The 14,751-nt window shown below is 41.0% G+C and overlaps 1 protein-coding gene across 2 annotated transcripts in view; it reads left to right on the plus strand.

The window, feature by feature from the left end:
- Positions 1 to 14,751, plus strand: part of Jazf1 (JAZF zinc finger 1) — a 335,812-nt gene that overhangs the window by 287,775 nt on the left and 33,286 nt on the right. The gene's annotated exons all lie outside the window — the stretch shown is intronic.

Here is a 14,751-nt window from a genome sequence, read left to right on the forward strand (position 1 = left end):
CCAATGCAGTCCCAGTCACTCTTTGCCAGGTTATAAATAACATTCACATTTGTGGTCCCTATATTTGGTCTTCAAGGTTCCATATTCAGGTGCATTCCCAGGTCAGAAGTAATAGTCACCTTGTACAAAAATTCACTTATAAAATATTCTTTAGGTTACTCATGCTCCAGGTACTGGTACCTCACACCTGTAATTGTAGCTACATAGGAGGTTGAGATCTGAGGATCACAGTTGAAAGCCAGACTGGACAAGAACGTCTGTGAGACTCTTACCTCCAATTAACCACCAAAAAGCAGGAAATAGATCTATGGCTCAAATGGTACAGGACTAGCCCTGAGCACAGAAGCTCAGGGACAGTGCCCAGACACTGAGATCAAGCCCCAGGACCAGAACTCTCTACCCCAAGAAAAACTTGTATATTTGTAAGTAGACTCACTTGGAGCTAAGCCTCAACCTAGTTTCAAGTAGCTCTTTTGTGTGTTTGGGTGGGGTGTGTACTAGAATTTTAACTCATGTCTCACACTTAATTTGCTTGCTTGCTCACAGCTGATATCCTACCACTTGAAACATGTCTCCAGCCCTGCTTTTTGCTGGTTTTTGATGGGAGTCTTATGGATGCATGCACTGCCTGGGCAGGCTTCAAATTGTGATCCTTCCCAACTCATTTATTTTATTCTTGGAATCAATACTTTTGGTTTTCAATTTCTAGGGATCTGCATTTCTTTTTTTTTTTTTTTTACCACTCTTGTTTGTTTTCTTTTGATATAGTAAGGAGAAAAGAAATAATGTATTTATTTTTAAAAGCTGGGAATGGTTAGCAAACCATTCTGTAGAGGACCAGATAGTTCATTCTTTGAGCTCTACAGCCTATGAATCTCTGTTTGGCTTTGCCAAAGTGGAATGAACACAGGTGTAGCCACACATAAACAGATAGGCATAGGGTGCTCTATTGTAAGGAAAAGTTTTTGTCAGATTTTATGTACAAAATCAGGCTGATGTGGCCCACAGTTTCATAAATGTAAAATTTAAAGGAAAACATGACTGATGGATCTGAAAATAAAATGTTAGAACAATTCCTATCCTCTTTTAGGGGGGAACAATACCTACAGTATTATTTATTTGTTTATAGTTTTACTTCTTTTGGCAATACTAGGGCTTGAACTCAAGGCTTTGAGCTTGTATCACATCTTCAACCCTTTTTGTTCGTGTGTGTGTGTGTGTGTGTGTGTGTGTGTGTGTGTGTGTCTTGGGGTTTGGACTCAGGGCCTAGACACTGTTTCTGTGCTTTTCTTCTCAAGGCTAGTACTCTACCACTTGATCCATAGCTTCACTTCCAGCTTTTTGGTGGTTAATTGGAGAAAAGATCACACAGACTTTCCTGCTTAGACTGGCTTTGAACCTCAATCCCCAGATCTCAGCCTTGCACCCAGCATTTTGCTCTGGCTGTTTTGGAAAGAGGGTTTATATTGATGCTGAGGCTGGCCTGGACCATGATACTTCTGCTTCTACTTCCCACTGTAACTGAAATGACAGACATACTTACTGCCTTTTCTGTCAAGATGGAATTTAACAAACTGTTCTTCCCATTCTGGCCTGGAACCATGATTTCTGTAATGTCCACCTGCCATATAGCTTGTTATAGGCATGAACTATGGACACCCCCCTCCTTTAAGTACTGTATTGTTGTATATAATTCTTATACCAGCCCCATGGAAATAACATCATTATTCCCATGCATACAAAAAGACATAGAGCCTTGGTGAAATGTCAGTGTTTTCAAAGTATGCTAACTCTGAGTTCACTGTTACTACATTAATGTCAAAAAATCTGTATTAAACCTTCCACAAACCAGCTGCCCCACTGACCGATTAACATGGCACCTCTAAACTCAAAATACAAGCAGATGTGAAAGTACTGAAACTGTCTTGTTGTTCACCTTCATTCACACGAGCCCCACCTCCCACTCCACCATTCCCATAGCCGTCCTAACTGAAGAACTTATGAGGCTAAAGTTTTCTCTAAGAGTAAACAGATTCCAGGAAGCCAGCAGTTCAATCTAATTGTTTGCAAGCCTGTACTTCAATATTCTTTTTAAGTTGATATCTTGAAATTGGCTGTGGCAGGAGCATTTACAGCAATGAAATTGGTAAGCATATTATATATCAGGAACTTCTCCACTTCTTTCTACCACTGTACCATTGCCTTTATCATTTCAATGTTTGTCAGCTTAATCTTAGTGTATAGTTCAATGGTTCATGGTCTGAACTGAGTCCATGAATAAACCTAAAGTAACTTAAGCCTGTAAGTAAACAATGACCATTGCAAACAGTGGAGTGCCTGCCAGCCACCCACAGCAGTGCCATGGGTCAGCACACAGCACCATGGGAAGGTTTCTACATTGTATTGTTCATGAAAACATCAGGTTGCAACACAGTATGTGCAATTGGATCCCAATTTTGTGTGCAACCCAAAAGTTAACCATGGTTACCTTAATAAGACAAGTAATGAAGGCTATGCTCTCCTTTCTCTTTCTTCATAATTTCTCAAATAACTATTATGTTTTAAAAATCACAGCAGGGGGCTGGGAATATGGCCTAGTGGCAAGAGTGCCTGCCTCATAAAAATCACAGCAGGGCTGGGAATATGGCCTAGTGGCAAGAGTACTTGCCTCGTATACATGAAACCCTGAGTTCGATTCCTCAGTACCATGTATATGGAAATGGCCAGAAGTGGCACTGTGGCTCAAGTGGTAGAGTTCTAGCCGTGTGCAAAAAAAAGCCAGGGACAGTGCTCAGGCCCTGACTCCAAGCCCCAGGATTGGCAAAAAAACAAAACAAAACAAAAATCACAACAATTGGGCTTAGTATATATAATGTGAAGATATACAGTTGCTGGCCATAAAAGAATTGAATGGATTTCTTTACTTCACATTCATTTAATTGACCTTTCTGGGGAGAGGGTCAAGGTCATCCATCACAAGAGAGCAAGTTGTCATAGTTATCAATGCCTATAGCTTAATTTCTTTTTTCCATGCTTCATTTTTCCAATTGAACTAGTGACTTTAAATCAAGCTGAACATTGAAATCACATGGAAAAAAATTTTAAGCTCTCCTTACCTGGGCTTCTCCCCAGAAACTTAGTCAATTCTAATATGAGAATTAGGTACTGGGAACTTTTCAGAACTCTCTCCAGCAGTGATTCGGATATACAGTCAGATAAGAAACCATTGTTTTAGGCCAGGCGCAGGTAGCTCATGCCTGTAATCCTAGACATTCAGGAGGCTGAGATCTGAGGATCATGGTTCAAAGCCAGCTCAGGCAGGAAAGTCCGGGAGACTCTTATCTCCAATTAACCACCAGAAAACTGGAAGTGGCACTGTGGCTCAAGTGGTAGAGCTCTACACTGGCCTTGAGTGAGAGAGCTCAGGACAACACCGAGGCCCAGAGTTCAAGCCCTACGACTGACAAAAAAAAAATAATAATAATAATTAAATTAAAAAAAAAATAAAAGAAATGTGGTGGTTCACACCTGTAATCCTGCCTACCTGAGAGGCTAATCTATGGGAGGATCATGATTCAAGGCCAGCCCAGGCAGAAAATTTCATGAGATGTCATTCTCAACCTGTAGCTAGGGGCAATGGCATGTACCTGTTGTTCTAAACAACATGGAAGGAGCATATTAGATAAATGGGGAGACTTTAGGCTAGCCAAGACAGAAAAGTTCATGAGGCTCCATCTCAGTGGAAAGAAGCTGGGTATTATGGTGCACCCCTGTCATCTCAGCAAGGATAGGAAACCTAAAGTAGAACAAGATGCTATCTCTAAAGTAATCTATGAAGAACAGGGCTGAAGGTGTGGTAGCGCACCTGCCTAGCAAGTGTGAGATCCTGAATTTAACCCCCAGTTCCACACACACAAACTGTCTCTCATCTACTTTCTACTTGATGTACTGGTGATTCTAGCTTGGGTAAATATATTTACAGTGCCTGGAGAAAGGTTAGTTGGACTCCAGAGGTGAGCCCAGTGGGATTGAACTATGTTCACATGTGTCTCAGTGGAATCGTCCATCATGGAGAGTGCTGGCAGTGTTGCTTATTAGAATAGCATCTCACATTCACCCTGGAAAATCATTATGTTATACACTCTAGCACACTGATGGGGAAAAATTCAAATATTTAACCAGAAGAAAACACTCAAGGAAATTAAACCATTTTTTGTTTCCTTATTTTAGTTTCTATACTGTTTTCTTTTACTTCCTAACAGTGGGCCCTTTCACATTTATTTGTGGCTTTTATAGTAAGGTCAAATTATAAAGACCTTTAAATTTTTTCAGGAGTTAGTGTGATCCTACAAGTCGTTTTTCAAAAGTAATGTGTGAGATGTGGACTAACCATGTGACACAGACTTAGAGAGCATTGTGTACCCTTTAACAAGGTGGATCTGACCGCACCTCCAGTGAACCTTCCTTCCCCATGCCTTTACTTTTAAAAGGCAAGATCAAATAAAGCTGAATACGGGCAGACAGCCACTGACGGGTGGAAACACACAAGCCTGAACTATTATAGCTTCCCACACCCGCCTCAGATGCAACAGGAAGGCAGAGGAGGCCTGTCCTATTGAACTGTGGAAAATGAGAAAAGTGAAATCTTTCTATCTGACTGAGCTTTGTCATCTACCTTCATGTTCCTGAGACAACAAGTCTGCCGTCTAGAGGGTGCCTAAGAAACAGCCTGCTACAGAAATAGACTTTTCTCAAATGTTCTTCCTTGTAGCTAGCGAAAGAGAAAGCATGCTTTAGTCTCTTTTGCATTACATTCAGGGCTGCTGAAAACCTTTCCTGGCCAAGGAGTCCATTTCCTCCATGTTCTTACATTACTTCATTCTACTCCATGTTCTTACACTACTTCATTCTAATCTTTGTCCTTTCATCTGCTGTATGATTCACTAGTAAAAACAAATAAATGAAAGAAAATAACTTTAGCTGGGCACTAGTGACTCACACCTTTAATCCTAGCTGTTCAAAGGCTGAGACCTGAGGATTGTGATTTGAAGCCAGCCTACAGGAAAAGTCCATGAGACCCTTTATCTCCAATTAATCCCAGAAAAGGCTAGAAGTAGAGTTGTGGTTCAATTGATAAGAGAGCTAGCTTTGAACAAAAGAAGGCCAGGGACAGCGCCCAGACCCTGAGTTCAAGCCCCAAGACTGGGCAAAAACAAAATTAAAACAAAAGCAAGGGTTTTGTTGTTGTTGTTGTTGTTGTTGTTGTTGTTGTTGTTTTGCCTGAGACTCATGGTGTAGTCTTATAGCTAATTCTGCTTCTCCAATATCTGTGGCTTTGGGGGAGGGAGGGGAGTAATTGTAGAATTTGTGCTACATTGCCAAAAAGCAGTTTGTGAATCTCGAGTTTTCTGGGTGACCTCTGGTACTGGGAGCATGGAGGTTGTGGGGTGAGAGTTCTTGACATTGGAGGAATCCATATTTACATCTTGATTCTGCTCCATGGGAGATAGACAGCCTAAAACCCCTTCATGCTCCAGTTTCTCCTCTGTAATGTGGCAGCAATGCCTACATCACAGAGAGGATAAGGGATTGAGGTCCAGGTCGGGAACTACTATGTATGTTAATATTCTCTGTAGTTAAGGACATTATCTTAGACAGGGCCTGCTGTGCTCTAAGATACCAGGCACTGATAAATAAGCTCTCAGGTTCAGGAACCTCTGGCTGGCAGTGGCAGGCATGGCTGTTCTTGTCAGGCTGGTTGGGACTATATAGCACTTTCAAAACAAAGAGGACCTTTTTTTGCTTGTAACTGAATCCTGCCCTTTTGGACAGACAGTATTTTACCAGCACTAGTTGTGTTTACTTTTGGTCTGCCCTAACCTCAGGGAAGGATTGATTCCAGGAATGTGCAGTACAGGTGGCTCCTGCTAATGACCTGCTCTGGCATGGGCCCATTTTCATGTGAAGGAGGACTAGACTATTTTCTTGTCAGAATGAATGTAAATTCTGTATCTAAATAATCTGTGGGACCCAAGGAAAATGTACACAAATCCAACTCTACCAAAACGAAGTAAGTTTGTGCTTTCAAGGACAGTTACCAACAAATGGAAAATGTGGACAACTGAATAAGGGAGAAAGGATTTGCAAACTATGTGTCTCATAAAGATCTTATAACTGTAGTCTTGAAAGAATTCATACAGCCAAATGATGAAAAGACAACTTTTAAATGGAGGGAATCAGACTTTATTATTGTCAATAGTAGAGGTGTATTTAAGACAACCCATTTTATAATGGGATGGTAGAAGTAAAGCTTCAGCAGGTTTGTAAATGTTTACATATTGCCATGTTGCCTTAGTAAAGGAAGCAGTATCCCTTAATTGTGGGACACTGAGTTTTCTAGCAGATAGGCATGTGCACAGGCTCTGTCCCCTCTCTTGTTAAAGGATGTACCCTCATAGACTAGCCAGAAAGGGGGAGAGGGTCTTTGCCTCACTCAGTTTGGGGTCCTTTTCTATTTAAGATTCTCTTTAAGATGTGACACAACAGACATCTCACTGATATGATTTATGTTGAGGCAAGAGAACCATGATACTGCATCTGAAGGTACTAGGATCATGTGAGTTATTTTTATGCTTTTATTTCTGTTTGGTTTTTTTGTCAATTCTGGGGCTTAAACTTAAAGTCTGGGAGCTTTCTCTGGGCTTCTTTTGCTCAGGCTAGTGCTCTACCACTTGTGCTGCAGCTCCACTTCCAGCTTTTTTGGTGGTTACTTGGAGATAAAAGCCTCACAGAATTTCCCTCCTGGGCTGGCTTCCAACCATGATCCTCAGATCTCAGCCTCCTGAGTAGCTAGGATGACAGACATAAGCCACCAGTGCTTGACCTCCATGTGAATTTCTGACCACAGCATCTCTGAAAGCTCCTGTCCTAACTGGAAAGAGCAGAAGACATCCTCAAAGCTGCTCTAGAGGAGAAGGGACAGCAGGTGTCATTGTCCCTCTTCCCAGTTGAGGACATAGAGCTTCTGATGCTGGCTCAGCAGTTCCACAAGTTATTTACCCACAAGGAGTAAAAACACAGTAAGAAGGAAGAAACTACTGAGAAAAATAGACACAGAGTACATATGAAGTTCAAGTATAGGGAAATGTGTGTGTGGTGATAGGGTGATAGAAATCAAATCAGTAGTTAACTTGGGTAGGAGTGATGATTATAGTCTATGTCCTGATTGGGATGTTGATTAACCAAATATTTACATTTGTCAGACTTACCAAATTATATACTTAAGAGCTGTGCATCTCACCACAGATAAATTTTGTTCAACTTAAAAATATAAATAGTTGAAAATGAAGTATACAACTTGTGGGTGAGGGTGGGAGGGAAAAGCTGACAGAGTTCAAGGGAAGGGGGGTGACATTGTACAAAAATAAATGTACTCTTTACCTGTCTTATATAATCATAGCCCCTGTACATTGCCTTCATAGTAACAATAAAAATTAGAATATATATAAATAAAGATGGTATCTCAGGCAGAAATGAAGAACAGAAGCCCACAGTTTCCACTGGCTTCTTGAATCTAACATTTCCTCTGCCATACATAATCAATTTAGGAACAAAGGAACTAAATGTATGCGGTAGTTTGAGTGGTAAAATCTGTGGAATTTCCTCTTCATTGAAGACAGACAGTAAGCAGAATCCATTCTCATTGTTCTCGTAGGAACATGAAGGAAGCAGTTAGCGAGGACAAATAAAGCCATTGCAAAACCTGTTACATAGAGAGAAAGAGGAACATAGAAAAGATAAAAGCTAATTCTCAAGTTCTGGCTTATGACCCAATTAAGAATGAGTGACTGAAAGTGTTTCATGGGATATTATAGCACTAGACCTTGCAGTATCCAAAATATTTTTCTTCTCGTCAGATAAGGAGCACTTTGTTATGTTAAGGATTTTACCAGAAAGAGAACTAAAGCTGCCAGTTTCAGCCTGTGTCTAGCACACGCTCTCAACGAAGTGAGCACAAGTTCCCCGGATGGCAGCCACAGTGTAGCCTTATCCTTAGGATTAGTGTGCAGTTACAGAAGGTGTCAATAATTTAGCTTGCAATAAAATTTTCTCGAGGCCTACCATTTTAACAGTGCTTTTCTGTGTTTTTTAATATTCATGCAAAGTGATGCTCCCATACTTAACAGTTTATGTTTTGTTATAAACTTAAGTTTCATCTCTACTGTGAACTGTGCTCTTGTTTAAACAAACCCAATAAAAATAATATGTCCACTGTTAAGAATTCCTGCTAGAAATCCCGGAGGTCTTTACAGGCACATTTCACCTAGTGCTGGAAACACAGTCAGGGCTTTGGCGCTAGATCCTTGTTGCTTTTTCTTTATCTCAGCAGGGTTCTGTGCACTGGCCAGGAAAAAAAATGGCCAGAAAGACCAGAAGATAAAGTTGTTTTTAAGGGTGCTTGTTGCTCACACTCCATACCACCAGAAGAATGTGGTGGGTGTTTTTTTTTTTTAACTCTAGTGAGTGCCAGCTTCCATCTGTGCACACTTCCCAGTAAGTTTCCTCTGGAAGCAAGTACCAGGATTGAACTGGGAGTTAGAGAGCCAGCATAGTGGAATCTGGGAAATAGTGTGGATTCCACTGAAAATACAAATAAACAAGCAGACACTCTGTGCCCCCACACCTCCTTCCTGCATGGCGGGATGTGGACTTAACACCTGATGGATTGAGTCACAGATCTGCCAAACATCTTTCCAAAGAACCCCTTTTTCCTTCCCACACACCCCAACTGTCTAAAGTACAGCACATTAAAAATCAGGAAAGCTCTTTCATCTTTGTGGGTATCAAGGCAGCAAACCTATTTTAATGTCTTTTCCATGTGTGGCTCCAGTTTTAACAATAAAATGATCCCCAGGCACACCCAGCTGCACAGCATTAAAGAAAGAATTGCCAGGGTGAGTGGGGGAGTTTAACTCAGCTAATTTAGTGCTGTTAAAAAGACAATTAAAGCACAGAATCTCACTGTTTCTGTCTCAGGACTTTGTTCAGACTCCTTGGAAATGCACTACAAAGAAAGGAAGTCGATTTGCCAGGAAGGAGGAAACTTGGGTGCCTGGAATTATTCGGGTGCCAGCACTTTTAGCACCTTGCAGAGTTCCTTCTTAGAAAATTGGCGACTGGTATTAATTTATGTTCGTCAGTTATAAGTTGGGTTGATCTTATCAGATCAAAGATGAATATCATACTCCACTCTGCTCAATGCATTTTATGTATAAATTTAAAGCAAGCCAGTTCTGGCTCTATTTGCTATGAAAACATACATGTAAAATCAACCAAGAGAAACTGAAATTGCTTCGAGGGTCAACTGCATGAATTTGACATTTGCTAATGCCATGATATATTATGTTTTCTGTCTAGGTACCCCAATTATGAAGTTTCTATTTAAGGCTACCAAGCCGTGCCAAATGGTTATAACCCTAGAACAAGTCTCTCTCAAGGAAACTGAACAATTTTCAATAAAGTAATTCATTGTTCCCTGCCATTGTCTAGCAAGACATCTTTAGTCTGGTAGACTTATATTTTTCAATTTGATACATATTTCAACATTACCAAAGTTTCAGAGAACAAGAAAAAAAAATTAAAGTAAAGCCAGGTGCTAGTGGCTCACGCCTATAATCTTAGCTACTCAGGAGACTGAGATCTGAGGATCATAGTTTGAAACCAGCCCATGCAGAAAATTCTGAGACTCTTATCTCTTAATTAACTACCAGAAAACTGGAAGTGGAGCTGTAGCACAAAGCATAGAATGCCAGCTTGAGCAAAAAAAAAAAAGCTCAGAGGCAGTACCCAGGCCCTGAGTTCAAGCCCCCATGACTCAGAGCCAACAACAACAACAAAAAAAGTAAAGCAGATTTCTCTTCTGATAAATGGTGAAAATGGTGTCTTACATGTAAAAGAATCCAAACTCACAAATAAGCCGTGAAGTTTAGTTTTTCATTAGATGACTGTAATCTCAGCTCCCTAGGAAGCTGAGACAGGAAGATTGCTTGAGCTGGGAGTTCAAGGTAAGGCTTGGTAACATAGCAAGACTTCATCTCTCTCTCTCTCTCTCTCTCTCTCTCTCTCTCTCTCTCTCTCTCTCTCTCTCTGTCTCTCTCTCTCACACACACACACACAAACACACACACAATTTTTTTTAAAAAGATGAACCCACTTGTACTATTAATGTGTCTTTTTTTTTTTTTTTTGCCAGTCCTGGGCCTTGGACTCAGGGCACTGAGCACTGTCCTTGGCTTCTTTTTGCTCAAAGCTAGCACTATGCCACTTGAGCCACAGATCCATCTCTGGTCTTTTCCATATATGTGGTACTGAGGAATTGTACCCAGGGCTTCATGTATACGAGGCGAGCACTCTTGCCACTAGGCCATATTCCCAGCCCAATGTGTCCTTAAAATGTTTTGAAAGGAGAAGATTATCCTCTGACTGTTCAACTTGAAAGTTTATGCAGTAGTTTTGTTTTGGTTTGGTTTGGGGTTTTTTTTGTTTTTGTTTTTGTTTTTGGTCAGTCATGGGGCTTGAACTCAGGGCCTGGTCACTGTCCCTGAGCTCTTTCACTCAAGGCTAGCTCTCTACCACTTAAGCCACAATGCCACTACCAGTTTTCTGGTGGTTAATTGCAGATAAGAGTCTCTTGAGAACTTTTTCTGCTTGGGCTGGCTTTGAACCACAGTCCTGATATCTCAGCCTTCTGAGTAGCTAGGATAACAGGTGTGAGCCACCATCACCCAACTTATGTAGAATCTTAAATTCAGGGTGTATAGGCCCTGAGCATGCCTGTGGGCTGGCTCTCAGGTAGAATTGTCCAGCCCAGTATTATCTGAGCTGAACACCAGTGCCCTAGTGGTTGCAGGGACTGAGGTTGGGGAGGTAATTTAGAATATTTTCAAGACACAGTTGTGATCCCACATCTTGAAGAAGTAGCCTATTTTTTTTTTAATATGGTCACTTTCTAATATTCCATGAAGCTCTAAACAAGTAAGCAAGTCTCCCCCAAATCCACCTCAATGAAGTTAGTTTGGGTGGGTACTACATCTCACTGCCATACAGAGGAATTAGTCTTTGGGATAAGAAAAGTATAATTTAAGCTATTTGTTTTTAGAACATCAGTGTATAGAATTTATGCCATTTGTTACTGTTTGCTGACAGGCTCATGCCTATAATCCTAGCTTCTTGGGAGACTGAGATTTGAATATCACAGTTCAAAGCCAGCCCAGGCAGAAACGACCATGAGACTTAATCTCCAGTTAAACAGCAAAACGTTGAAAGTAGAGGTGTGGCTCAAGTGGGAGCATCAGCCTTGATCAATAAAGCTAAGCAAAGAGCATGAAGCCTGAGTTAAAGCCCCAGAACTGAATGATGACCGCCTCTACCTCCTAAGGGCAGCCCTACTCCACCCTAAGGATTGGTTTTTCTTGGAGGGAATAAGCCCTTTTTGAAAATGATAACCATAAAAGTAGTATTATAATGTAATTACAAATGTAAATAATTCCATTTTTAATCAAAGAAAAATGGAATCATTTCTGAAATAACTAATAAATATATTCTCCAGAAACATAAGTACAGTTTCAGTCACTAATACTACATGGTACTTGGCAAGTAAATGGTAAATTAAAAGCTTAGTAGAGGGCTGGGGATGTGGCCTAGTGGCAAGAGTGCTTGCCTAATATACATGAGGCCCTGGGTTCAATTCCCCAGCACCACATATACAGAAAATGGCCAGAAGTGGTGCGGTGGCTCAAGTGGCAGAGTGCTAGCCTTGAGCAAAAAGAAGCCAGGAACAGTGCTCAGGCCCTGCATCCAAGCCCCAGGACTGGCAAAAAAAAAAAGCTTAGTAGAATGTAAACACACACACAAAAACAGTCAGGCTTCCATATTGCTATAATGAGTTCCTCATCCATGTAGTTAACCAACCTTGGATTGCAAAGTTTCAGGGAATAAGAGGCATCTATACTGAACACTTTTTTTCTTGTCAGTATGCTATAAATGATCTAACAATGAAATTTGGAATTTATATTACATTGGATATTATAAGTAATTTGGAGATGGGTCAAAGTACACAGAGGAAGTACACAGGCTCAGTGTATAGCATTGTATATAAGGGACTTGAGCATCTGCAGATTTTGTTATCCACAGAGGGGAGGTGTTTTGGAACCAATTCTCTGTGGACACTGAGCAGGGATTGCAATCTGTAGAGCCCTGTTTTCTAGAATGAGTAATAAATGTTCTATAAAAGATTTTTCTCCTCCCTGCTTTACATTTCAACAAAAATCTATTACTTGGCATTGTCAAAAAAAGAAAAAAAGAAGGTATGCCAAGACTAGAAAGCTCATCCTTTCCCATGTAGCCAGCCTTTAGCTAATGCTATAAATATAGCAGACTGATGAACATTGTCATCTGAATTCTATCAAGCAAGTCAGGCAAGCTGGAATGTGAGTTATGCTATATATAAACTCGAAAGGAGCGCCATCTTGGTTACGGTGCCTCTTAAGAATAGCTCATGACCTCCTAGCATTTGTTTACTTTGTGTTTTCTGTTATGAACCAGTGTATTTTGGAAAAATGACAGAGGTGAGAAGCAAATAGATTTTTTTCAGTCTACTTTGCCTCTTTTGTCCTCTTCCAGTAGGTGTTCCTTCTTCAGTGTAGAGAAAAGCCTGAAAAGCATTCATTGATGATAAACCATTGTGTTACTTAGATGCCCAATTAATATTTGCCATTGATTCTTTTTTTTTTTGGCCAGTCCTGGGGCTTGGACTCAGGGCCTGAGCACTGTCCCTGGCTTCTTTGTGCTCAAGGCTAGCACTCTGCCACTTGAGCCACAGCGCCACTTCTGGCCATTTTCTGTATATGTGGTGCTGGGGAATTGAACCCAGGGCCTCATGTATACGAGGCAAGCACTCTTGCCACTAGGCCATATCCCCAGCCCCTTGCCATTGATTCTTTTCCTTCACAGAGCTTTTGAGGAAGCAGAATCAGTGTTGTGCTGTGCACTGCTTCTCTGCAGTCTTACAATAAAGGCCTGGTCCCTAGTGGCGAAGCTTGCCATCTGGCACTCTGTGACGCAAAGTTAGCTCAGGTGACCAGAGCACCATGCTAAACTGAGTTTCATTCTCATGTGGGCCAGTTATTTTGGCTCCAACTTGGGGCCTGAACCATGCCCTGGATGCTAGTAATGCCTTAACAAGTAGTACCTCTGAAATGTCTTAGCAAGGAGATGATGCCTAATGAGGTAAAGACATAATGAACATAAACAGGGCAAATTGGGTTCTCTAAGACTGGCTTACCCTCTGGCTGGGCTTTAAGAGGTTCAAAGGCACTGTGAAAATACCATAGCTTTAAAGAAAATAAACGTTGGACAAAAAAGAATTGCAAGCTTCGGAGCCCTGTGAGTGCTTGTCTGTTAAGTACTATGAATGACTTTAGCATATCCAGTGGTGAAATAATTGTATTGCTGCGACATACAACCAATTTCATGTTGTTCTTTTGTGTTTAGTACAAAGTAGCCTGAGAATATTCAAAAGAATAGATTAGCCAGATACCTGCAGCTCGTGCCTGTAATCTTAGCTACTAAGGAGGCTGGACCTGGAGGATCATGGTTCAATGCCAGCCCGGGCCAAAAAAGCTGAGGACTCCATCTCCAATTAATCAGCAAAATGCTGAACTGGAGACATGACTCAAGTGTTAGAGCACCAGATATGAACAAGAAAGCTGAGAAGAGAGCATAGGCCCTAAGTTCAAGCCCAATACCAGCACACACACACACACACACACACACACACACACACACACACATACACACACACACCACAAACACAAGAAAAACTGATAAGCATTGGTGTAAAAATTAAAGTCTTAAAATTGGGGAGGCTGTTTAGGAGGATGAGTAGAAGGGGATAGAGAAAAGGAAAGATAGAGGTGATAATTTTGAAACATAGTGTGAAGACAGCATAGGGAATCTCAGTGAAAGCTGTTACCCAAAAGGGGGCTGGGAGTGAGGAAAGAGAAAGCAATAAAGAGGGTTATTCTGAGCAAGGTATAATATATGCATCTATTCACCATGGTAAATTTCCTTGGTGCAGTTAACACACTTTTTAAAAAATGACAGGAAAGTAAAACAGGATGTGTAAGGGAGGTGGGAATGAGCAGGTTGAGGTTGGTTAATTAAGAGGCAGGGGAGAGTGATTGAGGAAAACAAAAAAAGACAGTGGGTTATTGGACAAGCCTACTAAACAGTAGCTAAGCCTTCTACCAAAAGCAAGATGGGTTTTCTGAATAGCACATTGTGTGCTTTCTGGAGTCATGATCCACTTGCAAACATCACTCTTGAGATGCAGGTATTATAATAGCTGTGCTAAATACAAAGAAACATGTATATATTCATTTAAAAATATACCTACCAGGCACTGGTACCTCATGCCTGTAATCCTAGCTACTTAGAAGTATGAAATCTGAGGATCACGGTTCAAAGCAAGACTGGGCAAAAAAGTCTATGAGACTCTTAGCTCCAATTAACCACCAAAAAGTCAGAAGTAAGCTGTGGCTCAAGTGGTAGAATGGGCTCTCCTTGCACAAAAAATGCCAGGGACAGCATCCAGGCCCCGAGTTCAAGTCTCAGGAATGACAAAATAAAATAATAAAGAAATGAACAAATAAATAAACAAATAGTCTGGGAGACTTCTAGTTACCTAGAAGG

This window comes from Perognathus longimembris, chromosome 2 (assembly GCF_023159225.1).
Source record: "Perognathus longimembris pacificus isolate PPM17 chromosome 2, ASM2315922v1, whole genome shotgun sequence".
Taxonomy (NCBI): Eukaryota; Metazoa; Chordata; class Mammalia; order Rodentia; family Heteromyidae; genus Perognathus; species Perognathus longimembris.